The following is a 20,482-nucleotide window of genomic DNA, read 5'->3' on the forward strand; positions in this document are numbered from 1 at the left end:
ATTATGCAGATTTACAAATTACTTTCATTATTTCCTAACCATTATTGCATCATAGGGTGTGACTGGAACTCTATCCAGGATCAAAAAATGACAGGACAAATATTAAAGCTAATTTTAATAAATCTGCAGCCCTAACTATATCTGAATTGAAAGAAGACTATAACTTATTTGACCCTTATATTTTTCTAAATGGCATCTCAAAAAATAACAAATTCACCTTTTTTTCTAACTGTGGTAAAAGTTGGTCCAGGCTGGACTTCTTTCTAATCTCCTCAATATTTAATAATTTTGACATCTCTTTTTTCATGGATCCTAGAAGCCTTTCTGACCATGCCAAGATCTCCATTTCCATTCAACAGCCCCCTACAAGATCTTTAAACAACAAAGCTATTTGGTGGTGTCTAAACCCTAACCTTCTAAAAAGGAAGAAATACTCTCTCATGTGGAGTCCTGTCTGGACCAATTTCTCCAGTCCTGTAATTCCCTCCCAACCTCTTTAGACTGTTCCTGGGCAGCTACTAAAGCAATGATTAGAGGTTTTCTTATAAACAAAGCTTCATACTACAAGAAACTATATGATAAAAAATGAAACAGATATAACAAATAAAATATATAAGCTCGAGGCCGGAATTCAACTAAAATATTCATCTGAATCTGAGAATAAAATGATTCAACTACAAAAGGAACTTATATCTTTGCAAGCTGAGAATCTTACCTTTCACAAGATAAAAACCTTAGCAAATTATTCGGAACTGGCCCAATTCCCCTCTAAATTTTTAGCCAGAGTGATAAACCAAAACAGAACATCTCCCTTTATTTCGGAAATATCTTATCAGGGGAAAGAATATCAGAATACACATGGCATTATCAAACTTTTTGAGTCCTTATACTCTCATCTTTACAGTCCTCCTGAAGGCCCTATTGACAAAGCAGAACTACAAAGCCTCTTAAACAACTTATCCTTCCCCAAGCTAACTAAGAATCAAAAAGACTCCCTTGACAGGGAAATTACACAACAAGAAATTATACTGGCAATTAATAAATTAAAATTTAACAAATCCCCTGGACCGGATGGCTTCACGGCCGAATTTTATAAATCTTTCACACCCAAAATTTCCAAAGCTCTGCTCTTGCTGTTTAATCATATTATCAGAGTTGGATATAAAGACATCCACCTTAATGCATGTAGAACTATCCTTATCCCTAAACATAACGCTGATTCAAAAAACCCCTGGGAATATAGACCCATCTCTACTGTTAACATGGATATGAAGATCTTGGCCACAATTCTTGCCAATAGACTCAATGCAGTCATTTCTAATATTGTTTCACCTGAACAATCTGGCTTCATTATGCACAGACAAACAATAGACCACACCCTTACATTAGACACTATGATTTCTCTCTCTTCTCTAGCCAAAAGTCCTCTGTACTTTCTAGTTATTGATGCATCCAAAGCCTTCGACCGAATCAGTACAGAATTTCTATTTGATACTCTCCCATATTTCAACATACCAAACTTATTTATTAACAAGATTAAAACTCTGTACTCTAATGCATATACTATATTACAAATAAATAATCATATATCTAACAGAATAGAAATTCATAATGGTGCTAGGCAAGGATGCCCCCTCTCTCCGCTATTATTCAACCTATACATTGAACCCTTATTCTTACTAATCAAACAGAAAACCTACCATCATACTTCTGTTCTATTTAACACTAAACTTCCCTTATCAGCATATGCTGATGATTTAAACATCTATTTTACTTCACCTAGTTTCGATCTTGAGAAAATAATGTCCTCCATTAACACCTTTTCCAAATTAGCAAACTACAAACTCAACAGAGATAAATCATTAATATTCCCGATAAATATGTCTTCCCCATTTCCAAACATATTCCCTACTTCAGGCATAAACATGAAACAACACTTCCACTACCTGGGAATATCCTTTTTTCGGGAGCATCCAGCTCAACACCAGAGCAATATGGCTAAATTATGGCTGAATGTTCAAAATGACTTAAATAGATGGGCCAAACTTAAACTTCCACTCCTAGCCAGAACTGCAGTCATAAAAATGAATATACTCCCTAGATTTCTATATATTTTTAATGTGACAAATATTACACTGCACAACAATTTCTTTAAAACTATTTTCTCATTTATTTCAAAATTTATATGGTCCCCCAAATCTGTTAGGATTAGTTATACGAAACTTACATTCCCTAAGGAACAAGGAGGCCCTGGGTTGCCAGATTTTAAACTATACTATGAAATAATCAATGGGAGTAGAATCATAAACATTGCTTCCTACAACAAGGACTACACTACGTGGTGTCCAGCCTGGGTCATACTTCTTAGCAATTATGTCAAATCTCTAAACCTTTATCCCTCTGCTCTCTTTCTTGAATAAAGAAAACTTAGGCAAGACTAAGTTGCATAAAGACATTAAATCTAATATAAAGTCACTACAAAACCCTCTTAGTTCTTTAAACCTGACCCCTGCCTTTAACACTCTACAACCATTACATCTCAACCCTAATCTAAAGATGAACGGCCATATGGTAAACCTAGACCAATACCCCCTTCTCAGGAATACAAACATCTCTGACCTCTTCCCCTTCAAGCAACAGACCGTCTCTGATTTGAGAATTAACATGAACTTACCCAAAATATATACAATTATATTAAGACAAATCAGAGAGTTAGTCCATTTGTACCTAGACCACCCCATGGTAAATGATAAGGATATCTCAACTTGCAAGGCACTGTGGAAACTATTCCTCCTTAAAAAGAAAATGACTTCAAATACCTACAAAGTGATCATGGCTTCCAAAACACACAATGAGCCCATTTTCTCCAAATATTGGTTAAAGCAAGATCCTGCTATTACACATAACCAGATTTCAAATGCCATAAGAATTAGCATTAAACACATACCCCTAAAGAAAATTAAATATACCCAGCTCATGGTAATGAACAATGCATACCTTACCCCTGAAATAATCAACAAAATATACCCTAATTACTCCCCTCAATGTCAAGTCTGTCAAAATCAAAAAGATGATCTCTTACATATATTTTGGAGTTTCAAATGCTCTTATAAACTATGGTGTGCCCTGAGAGTCCTACTGGAAAAAAATGGCAATGAAAAATCAACCTTCTCATGGAAATTCACTCTCCTACACATTCCTCCCCCAGGCCGATCAGAGGCAAAATATAGAATTCTGATTTCCATATTTATGCTAGTAAAATACTATATCTCTGTTAATTGGAAAAATAGGCACTTATTATCTTGGGAAGGGTTCAAGACACTGGCTATTAAACACCTTAAAGCACATAGATACTTGCTCCACAACATTAACCAAAAACCATATCTTAAAGAATTTTGGTTGGGGGCGTGGCCAAGGATGAACACAGGATAGCAGCAGCTTTCTTCAGCTCCACCAATTTCATTACACTGACAGGAATTAATTACTTAAAAAATTAATTTTTGAAGTAATTTTCTTTCTAAATACGTTTGTTTTATATAGTTCTTGAACTATATCTAAAAAAGAAAGGAAATCTTAACAATATTCCTGTCAGAAATCACTGTGGAAATTTTCCTGTCAGTTTATCAGTCTGAAATGAGTTCCAGTAAGACAAATTCTCAAGACTCCAGCATCAAGAAAGAACTTCAGTCTCTGATAATTATAATCCAGCAACTTACTGATAAAATGGATAAAATGGATACTAAAATAGACACCTTCATAGAAAAACTACAAAACAAATAGACCTGTTACATACAGACCTGCAACAACAGAAGAACCAGATGACAGGCATAGAAGAAGCTGTGAATGACATGGAAAATAGAATCCAAGAAGAGGAAATCAACATTGAGTTTCTGCTGAAACAAAATACACATTTACAAACAAAGCTGGATGACCTGGAAAATAGATCTAGGCGCAATAACATTAGGATTTTTGGACTGCCAGAAAATATTGAAGGTAACAATATTACTTCTTTTTTAACAACTTGGCTCCCTAAAACTTTAGACTTACCAGAAGCATTCTCTTTTGGTATTGAAAGAGCACATAGATCTATAGCTAATACTATCCAAAATATCCTAGATCAGTTATAGTTAGATTTCTATCATCTTTTGATAAAGAGATGGTTCTTAAATCTGCTTGGGCTAAAGCTCCTGTTAAGTTTATGAGACAACTGTGCGTTTTGACAATGACTATTCTTCCATGGTAATAGCTAAAAGAAAAGTTTTTCTGCCACTAATAAGGGAGCTTAAAAAAGCACAGTTTAAAACATACCTTCTGTTTCCTGCCAAGCTTAAAATCTTCCTTCCTGATGGTCCTAAGGTTTTCGATGATTTAGACTCTGCTTTACTGTTTGTCAAAGAAAAAAGGATTTTGGATAAAATAGAAGAAATGGAATGGGCTAGTTCTTCATTAAAGAGATTGGCAACTGAAGCTTCGTGGAAGACTTCAGAGAAGAAGAAGAGACTAAAAAACAAATGATTTGTTATATGTTTTTTTTCTCCTCTCTCATCATTTTAGTTCATTATTAATCTTTTTGAATATAGTTCCTGCATTTCCAGAAAGCCACAAATATTTTGGAAAAGATTTAATCAAAGTTATTCTCTATGTGCAAAGAAATGTTTTGTTTTATAACCAGTCAAAATACCTGAAGATTTAATGGCAAGCTGTGATTCAATTTGTTTCTCTTTCTGAAAAGAAGTAAGGTTAGTAATTTGATACATTTTTATCTTTACCTTTTTTCCTTCTCCTTTTATTATTTTCTTTGTTTAAACAATGACATTCTATTTAGATTATGTAGTGGGTAAAGGGTGGGGGAGGGCAGGGAGAGAACAGTAATGAAAATATCATTAATAGAATAATAACATATTTATTCCTTGTAAAAGTTTTATAAGTTCTTCAAATGCTATTTCTAATTATACTTTCTTGATTATACTGCTTATGCCTGTTTGCAAATAATCTGTTATGCTTTAACTAATAATAATCAGAACTAAATAAGAGTAAATAATATGTTTTATTTTTAACTCTATTAATATAAACAGTAAGTAACATTCCATTGTATATACTTCTTACAGCTTTCTCTTACATTTTTTTATTATTTCTGCCTCACTCCCTTTTATTTTCTACTCTCTTTTTCTTTTCTTTATTAATATATAGAAATGCTTTTTGATTGTGTGGGCACAGTGAATAATAGGATTTGTATGAAAATTGAGTTGGGAGAAGAATGTTGAGTTTTATTGCTTGTTGGTAATTTTGGGCTTAATTTCACTTACATAGAGGCTGTAATGATCTGTGGAATACATTGTGAAGGTTTTGTCATGTTTAGATGCATTTACACTGCTAAATGAATGTTTGTCACTAGTTTTAATAAGTTTCCGCCAAAATGTTAAGAGAGACAATCTGAGATGTGGGCTGTCTCATGCACAGTGTTCATGAGTTACTTCAGAAGCTTCAGCTCACAGAATTCTCACAGAGAAACTGAAAGCAGTTAGTATAACCTTTGACATAGTTATCACACTGACACACCACAGATTCAGGAAAATACTCTATTCATAAAATATGTCAGTTATAATGTTTTGTTTCATAACCAGTCAAAATATCTGAAGATTTAATGGCAAGCTGTGATTCAATTTGTTTCTCTTTCTGAAAAGAAGTAAGAGGCTGTAATGGTCTGTGGAATACATTGTGAAGGTTTTGTCATGTTTACATGCATTTACACTACTAAATGAATGTTTGTCACTAGTTTTAATAAGTTTCCCACCAAAATGTTAAGAGAGACAATCTGAGATGTGGGCTGTCTCATGCACAGTGTCCATGAACTACTTCAAAAGCTTCAACTCACAGAATTCTCACAGAGAAACTGAAAGCAGTTAGTATAACCTTTGACATAGTTATCACACTGACACACCACAGATTCAGGAAAATATTCTATTCATAAAATATGCCAGTTATAATGAGTCTAAATGATGTAGTTTCTTGTAGTAAGTAAATGTCTTATTTTAGAAGGCATAGAAAATGAAACATTTATTTAAATGTTTTTGAAAATCTACTTAACAACAGCATAATAATCTGTGTTAAAAATTTGTGTTCCAAACATATACTTTACTATAACTCATTTAATTCATCTGATTGACAAGCATAAATAATCTTATAACTCTATTCTGGAAGAAATGTCATGTGATATATTTTAAAGCAGTAGGTTAGCATGATTGTAAAATCTTGTTACTAAAATGTGTTTGCTGTGCATTATTTTGTATAAAACAGACAGATTTATTCTAGGGACAGCAAGTAGGATAGTGCTCAACAAAGACACAACTCAGTGAGATCAGATATATATATATATATATATATATATATATATGTGTGTGTGTGTGTGTGTGTGTGTGTGTGTGTGTGTGTGTGTGTGTGTATGTATGTGTATGTGTGTGTGTGTGAGTGTGATGGCTTTTTTTTATATAATAATGCAAGTGTTTCTGAGAATCTGCATAACTATCCAATATGATTTATAATAATTTCTATGAATACAATATTTTACTCTATTGACAAAATGAATGTTTGCCACAAGTTTTAATAAGTTTCCCGCCAAAATGTTAAGGGAGACAATCTGGGATGTGGGCTGTCTCATGCACAGTGTCCATGAACTACTTCAAAAGCTTCAACTCACAGAATTCTCACAGAGAAACTGAAAGCAGTTAGTATAACCTCTGACCTAGTTATCATACTGACACACCACAGATTCAGGAAAAATACTCTATTCATAAAATGTCAGTTATAATGAGTTTAAATGATGTAGTTTCTTGTAGTAAGTAAATGTCTTATTTTAGAAGGCATAGAAAATGAAACATTTATTTAAATGTTTTTGAAAATCTACTTAACAGCAGCATAATAATCTGTGTTAAAAACTTCTGTTCCAAACATATACTTTATTATAATTCATGTAATTCATCTGATTGACAAGCATAAACAATTTTATAATTCTATTCTGGAGGAAATGTCATGTGATATATTTTAAAGCAGTAGGTTAGCATGATTGTAAAATCTGGTTACTAAAATGTGTTTGCTGTGCATTATTTTCTATAAAGCAGACAGATTTATTCTAGGGACAGCAAGTAGGATAGTGCTCAACAAGGACATAACTCAGTGAGATCAGATATATATATATATATATATATATATATATATATATATATATATATATATATATATGTGTGTGTGTGTGTGTGTGTGTATGTGTATGTGTGTGTGTATGTATGTGTGTGTGTGTCTGTGTGTATGTGTGTGATGGCTTTATTTTTTTTTAATAATGCAAGTGTTTCTGAGAATTTGCATAACTATGCAATATGATTTATAATAATTTTATGAATACAATATTTTACTCTATTGACAATAATGAGTTTAAGTAAATGCTCATATACAAACAATTCAAGATTTTTTGGAAGCTGTTAATAGTATTCACATGACAGAAAATAGATGCATCTTAATATATGTAATGTCTGAATCATATTAGCCAAAGTTTTTGATTTAAATGAATGTTAGAACCTAATTTTCTCTCCTCTTGATTTCTAACATCAAGATTATTTGAATGCTATTTGAATACAAGTGTTATATATTACATAGATGTATATAGTAGTATGAACAGTTTAAAAAAAAAAAAGTTTATTTTAGTTTATATGATGCTGTTTTACCAAATGTGTAGTTTTGTCTTGATAGATAATTGAATTGAAAACTGTTAACCTCAGTTAAATATAACTAGTATTAAATTGATAAGGTGGTAGCTGAGGTACTGCTGCTTAGGGTAGGGGTTAACTTGAGTAGTAAATACTACTCTAAGTTGGAGTTTTCAACTCAGGCTGGATGCAAGGTTTAATCCTTACATTATTTTCACTTGTTCATTGTTATATGTATATAGTTTTGACATCCACAATATATTTTGTATACTCATTGTCACTACAAACAAAATTGAATCCTATACAAAATCCCATAAGAGATTTAATAAATACAGCTATATTTAAAGGTACACCTAAAAGAGGAGATGTAACATTATTTATCTTGTTATTTGTTATTTCGATCATAAGATTCTTGAGTTTTAAAATGCCAAATGACATCTTTAAAAGGAATTTCTTTAAACATTAATGGATTGAATAATCCGTGTAAAAGGGCAAGCCTAATAAGATACATTAATTTACACAAGGCCAATCTAGTCTTCCTGCAAGAAACCCATCTCTTGAAAAAGATATTGATAAACTAGCCACTAATAAGTATACAGTATTGGTTAGTTCAGAGCACACTCAGAAAAAAAGAGGAGTGGCTATTTTATAGAATAAAAGTATGCCCATTCCTAAAACCATTAAGTCTTTTCAGGATGACAAAGGAATGTTTTGTATGGTTACAATACAAATTAATGGGAAGACTTACACTTTAATTAATGTATATTGGATACCTGGAATTGGTATTAATACAGTGAAACATCATATTGATAAGCTCATATCATTCTCTATAGGGGATATTATTTTAGCTGGTGATTTTAATTGTATACTACATGAAAGTGATACTACCACTATAAGGAAAAGAAGAATTACATCTAATGCAAAACATTTAAATGATTTTTCTAATTCTTATCATTTGAATGATATTAATAATCAGATAGATTCAAAATCATTACCATACACCTTTTTTTCTAACAGATACAAAACTTATTCAAAAATAGATAGGGTCTTTATTTCTAACCAGATGGTAACAGATTTAATTAATTCCAAAATCATTTCATGTCCTATATCTGATCATAACTCAATTGTTTTTGAATTCATGATAAAAAATACTCATAATGTTCAGATCAAAAGGATACCATAATGTTCAGATCAAAAGGATACCAGCATACTTAACTCAGCTAAAAGACTATAAAGAATATATACTTTCAGAAGTACAACATTTTCTAGACATAAATAATACTACTGAAGTCTCCATTGTCTATGTTTGGGATGCCTTAAAATCATATCTATATGGACAAAGTATCAGATGGTATAATAATAAAAGGAAATCTTGGGATAAGGAATTGTTAGATATTCAAAGTAAATTAGACTCTTATAAACATAATAATAAAGAAAATATTATGGACAAGAAAGTTATTGAAGAAATAAACAAACTAAATGAGAAATACAAAGAAATTTTAACTCATAAAGTTAAAATAACTTTAGAGAAATACAAGTTTTGTCTTATTCAATAAGCCCCAAATACTTACATAGACTTAAAAATAAAACAAAAAGATTGAATAAACAAAACCATATCAAAGAAATCTTTTCTCTAAGGAAAAAGAAGAATGTTTCTAGTATACCAGAAATACTGGATGAATTTAGAAATCACTTTCACAAGATTAACCATAACAACATTAACATGGAACCTAAAGATAAAATAAAGGAGTTTATAACCACAAACATGAATAAAAAGCTTAATAAACAACAGATTAAACTATTGGACAAGAGTATTTCATATACAGAAGTTATTACACAAATAAATAAGCTTAAATCAAACAAAGCACCGGGTAATGATGGTATTATACCAGAGATATATAAAATCCTTTCTAAAACTACATATTCATTAATACATAAGGTTTTTATTTTGGCCCAAACTGAGTTAATAACCCCCCCATCTTGGCAATATACATTTAGTTCACCAATTTTAAAACCTAATAAAGATCCAACTAGATGTTCTTCATATCGACCCATCTCATTACTTAATGTTGATTATAAAATGTTTATGAGTATTTTTGCTGATAGATTGAAGACAATCATCCCGGCATTATAGATATAGATCAGACGGGCTTCATTGTAAATAGAAATACTTTTGATAATATAAGAAGAACTTTAACATTAATTGATTTTGCAAATAGGAAAAGAAAGATTTAACACTTATTAGTCTTGATATAGGTTCAGCATTTGATTCAGTAAGTTGGGACTATCTGTTTACCTTACTGAAATGCACAAACTTCTCTGATGCATTTGTAAATTTAATTGTGCATTTATACAAAGGAACGCTGGCTTATATTAAGGTAGGAACATATGTTTCACAAAAATACCCATTCTTAAAGGTACAAAGCAAGGATGTCCACTTTCTCCACTATTATTCACTTTAGTAATGGAGCCTTGGGCTAATTTGATTAGAAACAGTACTGACATAGAGGGTTTTGAAATAGACGAAAATACAACATCAAACATTCAACTTTTGCAGATGATGTTCTAATTACATCAGCAGGATCTAATTCTTCTATGCAGTCTTTATTTGATAAAATGATGAATTTTAAAAGTATTTCTGGTTTAATATTCAATGAAGAAAAAACTAAAATACTACCTATATATACACGAAAAAATATTCTCATTAGTGATTTTACTAAATATGTACCCAATTCAGGTCAGATAACTTATTTAGGTATAATACTATCTAAAGATATTAAATCTATTATATATAATAACTATAATACCTATTTTCTTAATATACATAATCTTTTTAATACCTGGAATAATATGTTTTTTACTATGGAGGAGAGACTTACAATTATTAAAATGATAATATTCCCCAAGATTTTATACTTAATACAATCAATAATACTTTCACCTACAAAAATAATTATCAAGAAACTGAATACACTAATGTTAAATTTCTTATGGGCACCTAATAGACCTAGGATTGCATTAAACAAACATACTAATAGCTGGTCTCAAGGGGGTATTTCTTTTCCAGACTTTAATTTATATATTATCTCTTCTATTATAAAAGTTATTACTTTATTAATAGATCAGTCATATATCGCAAAATGGAAAGATTATTGGGAGCTAATTAGTATGCACTTCATGAAAATCTCCTTAACACATAAAAATATGATTGTAAATAACTCCATGTTGTGGTTGCTAAAGGAATTTTGTACTTCACCTATTACACCTAAACATATGGTTTGTTACCCATTAAATATTATTATTAGTTATCGTAACTTTATATTCATGCACCCTAAGTATAGGGAATGGAATTTTATTGTATTCCCTATAATGTATACTCAGGGTATGCTTATGTCATCTACTTCTGAAGGAGCTCATTTAGCTATAGATAATGATCTAAAGTACTGGTATCAGCTGATATCTGATAATAAAGTTAAAAATCTAGATTTCTTAAAACAAGAATTTGATCTAAGAGAAACTTGCTGGTTAGAGGTTCAGATCTTTAGACAACATCTCATTGATAGAATAGATCTAATGTCTATAACAGTTAAATAATCTATTCCAAAACTGATTGATTACTTGATATTAAATTTACAGCATAAAGTTTCTGATAAAGGTAAACTTTCATATATACATAAAATTATCAGACAAGAAACATTTTACAGTGTAGATTCATACTGGAATTATTTCACCTCTATTAATGGGGACCCACCAACTCAACAAGATAAACAATATATATTGGAATCTGCTTATAGAACTACATCTTCTATTGTCTGGAGACTTTATACATGGAAATTTTTACATAGATCTTTTATACACCTTTGATGATGAATAAAATAAATAATAAAGATAATCTATGTAAGAGATGTAATGTAGAAATTAATGCTGACTGGGCTCATATGTTTTATGACTGTATGAAGTTGAAAGAATACTGGAAGTCAATTAATGAATTTTTGCAGGCTCTTTTTACAGATAATTTCATTATTTCTAAGTCTCTTATATTATTCAACACACCTGTACCTCAATGTGTTAAAAAGATTAAGCTTCCCTTGTTATGGTCTATCCTAGCAGTGGCCAGGAAGATAATAACTAGAAATTGGATTTCAGATACACCTCCTTCGTTCAATGAATTTAAAAATGTTATGAATATAATGTGCCATATGGAAATAAGCACAATTAGAATGAGAACAACTAGAAAAACATCATATTATATTGTATGGGATAATTTACAAAATTTGTTAAAAAAATTCTAATTTCAATAGCACGGTATTTTAGTTTAATTAATTGATCTGATTGTAGTGGATGTCTTTGTAAATACTTTAGTTGTTTTGTTGAATATTATAATAATAACTATTTTTAATTACTTGTATAAAATTGTTATGATATTTCTCTTATATGTTAAAACAATAAACCTGTTTTGAAAAAAAAAAAGAATTTTGGAGAGTGTTATTTGAACATATACTGAAATGAATATCTGATTACTGTACTATCCTTTGTGATTATTTTGGGCAATGTATAAGTGTATATAGTTGCATATATAGCTTGTTCATGTATGTTGTCTGATATTATTTACTGTTAATGTTGGAATAGAAAAATAAAGAGAATTAAAAAAAAAAGATTAATAACGTATATATTTGAAGTATTAAAAAAGATGAAAATTATTTTTGTCTAGCTCTCAACGAACCTAACTGGCCCCAGTACCTATCTTTATAGCAACTTGATAGCTACACAAAATCTTGTATAAACTAGATAACTGTCCATCCCTAAAAAACATCATAAAACTCAATTGTCTTAAAAGACAACTAAGATCAAAAGACAAAATCTCTGCTTGCCATAACAAAATCTTATATTTCTGCAAGAGACTCCCTATACCTATACAAAGTTCAGAACTGTAGTACTCAATATATAAGAGTTTGTAGGTTGTCTATATCCTTATTTATTGATTCCTTAGTGATCCTCTCCATAGTGTTACAGATGAGGCTGGTTAATCTTATGGGCTTATATTTGCTCAGGTCTAGTAACACACTACCCTTGTAAAAGGGGGTGACTGCTTCTTTCCTTCATTCTTCTGGCATGAAATCTGTTTGGAGGCTGATATTGAATAGCCTGTGTAGGTGGTCTGACAAGTCCAGTGTCAGGGTGACCAGTAGGCAGCCGGCTATGTTCTCTAACCCCACAGAAGTATTCTTCATGACCTTGGATAGGACCTTGGGAGATCTGAGGTTGAGGTTTAGACAGGGGAGGGTATGCAGTCTGGGAATATAAGAGGGGAGAGGATCAGTGAAGTTTAAGCTAAATTTGTCTTCTACTACATTGGTTATAACCCCTGGGTCCAAGTATGTGATATAATTTACTATTAGCTCTGTGCAGTGCTGTGCAATGCTTCTGCAGTTAAAAAAAGGTTTTGGGGTTATTCTTCACCTTCATGGCTATTTTACCTTATATCTATATTTGGTTGACTTGATCAGGATCTGGTATTCTCTGCTAAGTTTAGCAAGAATATATATTTTTTATTTTGACAGATACATTTATTTTTACATGCAGTGTATTTTTTTATTTTAGAGGTTGTTCATATTTGGGTTCCATCACAGGGGCTGCATTTATTTTGGAGGGAGACAGATGTGTCAATGCAGCTATTTAATTGTGCATAAAACTTAGATGCAAGGGATTCCACATAATTAGTGGGGTCATAAAAGTTGTAAGGGGATTTTCAATTTAGATAGGTTTCACTTAGTTTTTGTAATTAGAATAATTTATGAATACTGGGGTACTGGAAGATGATTCTGGCTTCAGTTTTATGGCATAGATGGCTGAGTTGTGGTCCAATGTGTCAAGGGAGGAAGTGACAATTGGTGGGGAGCAAAGTTCCCATATTGGTAAAGATGAAGTCCTGTATTTTCTCTCTCTTTGTTGGTGTGTAGACTAACTGGTCCAGATAGCTTGCATTGATGAGGTCCAGAATAGTGATAGTTTCAGTTTATATACTATATTTGGACAGGCCAAGTATTTTATGCATTCATTTCACATTCTGTCAGTTTTTAACACCATTACTTTTCTGGGAAACATGAGTTTATTAAACCTCAGTTTTACCACATGATAAACAGGAGGTGGTTTTGTCTTGTTGTGAGACATGCAATTATTACATAACTTCATGGATGCTTGTGACCTTTTTGATTCTTATTACGCTATATATCCATCAAACAAGGATTTCACTTTTTTTCATCATAACATAGATCGTGCTGAAGGATAGATTTTTTTTTTAATTCCCTTTGAAAATTTTGTAAAACTCATAACCAAGATCTTGACTTCTAATTCATCTTGAAATAACGTTCTTACTGACAACCATGTCATCTCCGAGCTGGAGATTGAAAACATAGCTACTTAAAGAAAGGACTGAAGAATAAGGTATATCATTAACACAGTTTCAATTTTTAGAACATCAAGATAATAAAATTTAATTTGATATTAGATGGGCTGCATGTACATCTACAGTAAGAGGTGTTTTAAAACAATCTACCTGAAAAAAATGAAAGGAGGAGTCTTGAAAATTACACTTCTTGTCTCAACATCGAGCTTCAATCCTTCTTTGATTTAGATAAACTAAACAACCTCATAGCATGAACATAGGTTAGTTCCAGGTCTCAAAACATTCTCTTTGTGCATATAAAACAAGTACTGGATATGCTTAGTCATTAGCCCTCCTTTCAAAACTTCTGGCTATTCAAGTTCATTGGTTCATAGGTAGGTACTAGGCTATTGGCCCTAGGGCCTATACAAGCCCAGCCAAAAAGGTACCCTGGCTTTTGCCACCCAAGAAAATTATTTTCCTGTTCCACTGTCAAGCAAGTTAAACTAATTCATGGTGTAAATACAATATCATAGGTTACAAATGATGGTAACTTATGTATACAATCGCAAGATACCATATCAGTCTTTCATAATAATTATTAAGGAATCTATGCCTCTAAGAACTCACATATCAATGAAGATTAAACTTCTAAATGGTTTTAGCATGAGTAGGTAGTCTGAGCACTTCAATAATGAACTGTACACAGGTGTATCTTTTTAAAGAAGTCAAGATATAGTCTCAGGTCTTAATATGGGCAAAAGCTCCAGGACTGGGTGGCTTCTGTACTTTATTTTATAAGCTATTTAAATATCCATTAGTTTTAGTTACTTAAATGATATAATTATATAAAACAAATGATATTAATGATAACTATTTAAATTAATAAAAAGTAACTTGTATGCTCACACCCTAATCTTTCACCACTGTTGTTAAAAAAAATTACTATCTCATTTTGCTAATAAATATAAATATTAAAATATACTCTGCTAGCTTAATTAAACTATTCTCATTATTATTATTAAGTAATTCATACTGAAGTTCCAGTGTGGTTTCATGAAACCAAGGTAGATCCAGGACAATAACATAATGCTGGAGCTGATTTGATTCCATAATACAAACAATTTAGTTTTTGCTTTTCACAAGTAAAACCTTTGTTCGAGTACATGTTACTTTTATCCTAGAGTACTGAAAAAAAGTACCTTCCTGGACATTATTCAAGTTACAAAAATTCTACACTATACTGTCTTACTATAAATGCTAGGATATCATACCTATTAAGATTTGTACTGGTATTTTGCCACCTTAGTGTTCTAGTTTATCATTAGAACCATTCTTTTCAAAAAATTGTTCTGTATCCTAAGCTAATAAGAATAACATTTTGCAATGCATATTTTAATAGCACTTTTTCACAGATGGCATTCTTTTATATGTTCAAATTCCAAAAAATGCTATTCTTCATTTGCTAAAGAATGAAAATAGTTGTAGAAGAGCATCTAATTATAAAAAAACCTTGATGTGTAACCACAAATTTTCTCTCGTTTGACTGGTACGGTAAGGCATGAATGGTCATAAGACTCAGTAGCCTTAGAATATCTATGAATTTATGAATGAATCTATGACAAATCAATTTTGCTTCCTATTGAGGACATCACGAATGCACCTCCTTCACCAACTAGTATATATCATTAACATTTCACTCAGTAAGCTTAAATAACTAGCGGTCAAACATAAATTTGATATTCTCACTTTTATTCATATGAGACTAAATTTAACATTAGCCAGTATTAAAGCTGACCTAGAAAAATGGAATAATCTCAAATTTAGTCTGCCTGCTAGACCATCTTTTGCCAAAAGGAACAGGTTTCTTAAGACCTTTTACTTCTACAACTAGGTATTGTGCATCCCATTTGATCTCAAAATTTATCAGAAAAAACAACAATCCTCAGAAGTTTGATTGACCTATCAAATTGAATCACAAAATCACTTAATTTGCTAGTTTTCTACAAACTTTGAGAGCAGTTAGATTATTATAAAGCAACTCTAGATATTTCAATGCAAAATTCAGTAATACCCCACTTTGGATCATGATGCTTAGGTTTTATATAGCATGGATATTTAAACTAAATTTAGTCCTTTCATTTATAACACTTTATGTATTTTCAAAAAACTCCCCTCATGTATCCATGTATTCTTAGTTTTACACACACTCATTGATAATGCTGATATCTTAGTAATCATTGTGCTTTTAAGACTATTCAACTTCCATATGTTGAAAGATCTTTGCTTGCACCATATTATATAAAACAATACATTAATGTCAAATGCTGAAACAGTGTGCCACTGGTGCCTAAAAATGCCAGCCCTAAATTAAATGATAAGGATAGCTGTTACCTAAACTCTCTCTGATTTTCAGGTATGGTAACAATGAAATTAAATTTCATGCATTATGGTTGCGTTATCCAAAAAAAGAAACATTTACTTTAATTTCTTTTCAACTCGTTTTGATGGAAAATAGAAATGATCAACACTAGGTTATAGCAATCAAGCTTTGTGAAAGCAATGAGGTTGTACACTTTTACCTATGATCCTATGACATTATGCCTCAAATAAATTCAAATATGATAAATAAAGCAAAATGCATCGTAAAAGAAATAGGAAAAAAAACAAACAAAACAAACAAGCAAACAAACAAATAAAAAAAGCTGAGGATCCAAGATGTCTGATTGTTCATATGGCTTGTAGTAGGTGTAGCTGTAAGTATTTGGGGATGAACTGCCCAGCTTTTAATAAATGCTGCAGATTCCTTCCTAAAAAGACATTTTGCGAAATTGTATTTTGCAGAAAGAAGTGTGTTCAAATTCTGAAACAAAATAGTAAAATTAACTATTTGTGGGTGTTAAGAGAGTGAAAAATTGTTATTGTTTTGTTCTATCTGTGGATGCCATTTGAAAAGACAGTTAAAGGAATGCAGTTATGACTGCTGCAAAGACATACTGAGCCAAAATGTTGAATTTAAATTGATATAGGTGCAGAGTATAATAACTTGTCATAAAATGTTAAGTGAATTTGCCCAGTGAGTGGGCACGCTCAGGGTATGTGTAATTCAGAGGCACACAACTGAGGAGCAGTATAGTCTGATGCACTATATGCTAATGGCCGTATAATGGCAAGGTAATGAGGAATGAGGAATATTATTAAAAGAAGCATCCTAGTATATGCAAATGAGGCAAATCAAGGTGGCATAGTCATTCAGCAATGTATAAACAGAGTACTTCAGAGTGCTTCAGATATATGCATGCCACAGAATTGTCTGCCACTGATTCATGTAGTTCATGTTGAGGGAATTTTGTAAAATATCACTTATTTCAGTTCAGCTGTGATATAACCCCTTAAAACTTTTGTTACAAATGTAGATGTGACATACTAACAAAGCAAGTATTAAGGCACAACAGTTAGGTATGTGAAGGTGTAGAAGTTGGACTTATCTACTCAGAGATTAAGCAGATTTAACTCAATATTTTCTTGAGCTCAGTGAAGATACTGCTGCTTTTTGTCTTAATCCTTAGTGAATGCTTTTTCTCTGTCTTAATCTGGTGTCTAGGGATGATGAGTAGGCAAACGAGGGCTCAACACACATAAGCCTCTAAATTGCTCAGTTTTCATATCATGGAAACTGGCTAAACTTTGCACTGACTTACCTGAACTTCATCTACATACCTGATTACCTGTGAGCAGGAGTTCACATACATGATTTCTTTCATGGCTCTTGGGGGATATCTGTAATTCCAGTCAACATATGCTGAGAATGATGTTACTGTAATACATAGATCACTGCCACTATAGTCCAAAAAGCAGGGGTGACATATTTCACACCTCAAACTGCTATGTTCAGCCATTACCATACACTATTTATTTTGGACTTTTGTGCATGACCATGGGCATATGCAAAAATGGGCATAACCACCAATTTTCATCCACTTTTTCTGCAAAAATTTATGGCTTTTAAAGAAGAGTTCAGAGCTCAGATGTGATGTATTGAGGAGACAAAGATCTTTCTTTACTTCATACGCCAACAATACAGGCCAAGACACCTTGAGGAACACTACCAAAGGCCTCAATATAAGACAGAAGCCTAGAGCAGCCTGGAACAAGTGGTCACACATGCCACTGGCACTGCAACTACATTGTTACAGTAGATTGCGTGAATCATGAGCAATGACACCACCATTATAATGATCTGAAAAGGAGAAGTCCTGACTTCCTGGGCCAATGGGAGGGCACAATGTATATACTGTAAGCAATTTATGGCTTATCTTCACGTGAGAACTGTCACTATTTGCCATGCAAATGCCTAAATGACTCCCTTTCCCTTTATGAACACATTACAGAGAATGTGCAGCTGCAGATGAGGAGACATGAGTGCCTAGCGGTTAGCAACCTTGTCAGTTGTCACAGGGTACGTACGGATTTTCACCTTGTTTGACACATTATCAAATGTCTAAAGTAGTACTTTATTAGTGTATGTGTTCTTTTTGCTCCCTCCTCCAGTCATCATTTTCCCAACCTGGAACCCCAGGATCTGTCTGCGCCAGGTTTACCAGCTATTGACCTCCTGGACTTAATCTGGTGTAATGCTGGGGCTGGTCACGGAACAAGGTTTTTGGGGGCTTGGCACATCTGTGTATTCATCTGGGAGGTTACTTTTTATAGCCTTCCCATTCCAATCCCCCATCACCATTGCAGATTCATGGTTTAGCCTGGGGGATGGCTGTACAGCGAAGATCTGCACAGTTTCATCCTGCCTTGGCAAGAGCTCAGCCATTTCTCCACCCTTAAATCCCTCTTGCAGGCACACCAACCTTGTGATGTCCCAGGCCTCCATCAGATATCATCACCACAGGCATCCATGGACACACTGACCTACCCCTGGGATGGTTGCACCCATCCCTCCCTGTCTCTCTGTCATTGTGTCAAGCTGCTAATCGAACCTGGGTCAGCTGGGTCATAGTCAGGGCTTTATTCCTCTGTGCCACTGGAGTGGCACTGTTAGTGTATATGTTTGATTTGCCCCAGCACCATGGACTGTAGATAAATTGTTACCGTACACGTAAGTTCTGTGTTGTATAGTGTCAATTGATAGGACCTATCCTATAATGTTAACTTATTTAAGATGAGAAGTTAATATTTGATTCAACCTAAAACTATTTTACTAGTTATTTGGAAAACCACAAATGCCTATATGAGGAGCATTCTGCATTAAGGGAGATAGATGTTACAGCTTGATGTATTTATTGTTGCGCTGGGGTACTATATGGTTGATTGTATATATGTCAGTGGTTGTACTGTTCCATGGACTTATACATGTAGCTCAACATGCTAAGGTGCTGCTGTCCTATTATTATGCAGCAAGTGAGTACAGTTGTCTCCAGAGTACACAACTTTGATAACCATTGTGTTTGGATTTTGTATCTTTGATGTTAACAGTACTACGGGTACTACAGTTAATCGAGCAATTATATCAGACTTGCAGGCTACATGGCGTTGGTACTCTTTTTACTCATGCACTCCATTAAACTGCTCGGAATGATGACGTTAATGTACATTTCACAGCAACCTTCAGAAAGATTGTGCAGGCTGCTTGCTGATTGAATGTTGGAATTATGCATTAGGCATGCTGTTGAATTTCTGCTGTAATCCAAACACTTGCTTATTTATTCTACTATTGCACACAAATTTCACTGGTTGTTTCATTCGTCCTTCTGAGTATACTACCCACAACAAAATGATGTAAACAATGGAGTGAGATGAATATTGTCTCTTTTGTTCTGGAAGTGTGTGTGTGTGTGTGTGTGTGTGTGTGTGTGTGTGTGTGTGTGTGTGTGTGTGTGTGTGTGTTTGCGTGTTTGCGTGTTTCAGTTCAAGTTTTTCTTAGACTGCTGATGCAGCTGAGCATGTAAAATACATTACCTTTTAGTTTGCATGAGCTGCAAAGTGTGGGGTCCTCTATGGGTTGTATTTTGGCACTTCATTGTTACAGTAGAGTGCATGAATCATGCCCATTGCATTATAATAGATGTAAAATAGACTCAGATAATGGTTTATTTGATATTTTTCTATATTTGTACTTTTATCTCCTTCGCCTTCTTTTTTGCTATCCTTTCCATTATATACATTTTTTAATTTTGTTTCTCTCCATTTGTTTTACATTTTTATGTAGCAGGATCCAAACTAGTAGGCCTATTACCCCAAACACCACAGTCACTGGTGTCCCCAGCTGCTGCTTTCATCTCCACAGCCATTGCAACACCTGCAGTGGCCACTGCCATTGGCCCTTCTGAGCAAAGGGCTGTTATAACACCTGCCAGAAGCTGTGAGAGTGGATGTGACACATATC

This window comes from Protopterus annectens, chromosome 2.part1, assembly GCF_019279795.1.
Source record: "Protopterus annectens isolate FY-2018-M chromosome 2.part1, PAN1.0, whole genome shotgun sequence".
Classification (NCBI taxonomy): domain Eukaryota; kingdom Metazoa; phylum Chordata; order Ceratodontiformes; family Protopteridae; genus Protopterus; species Protopterus annectens.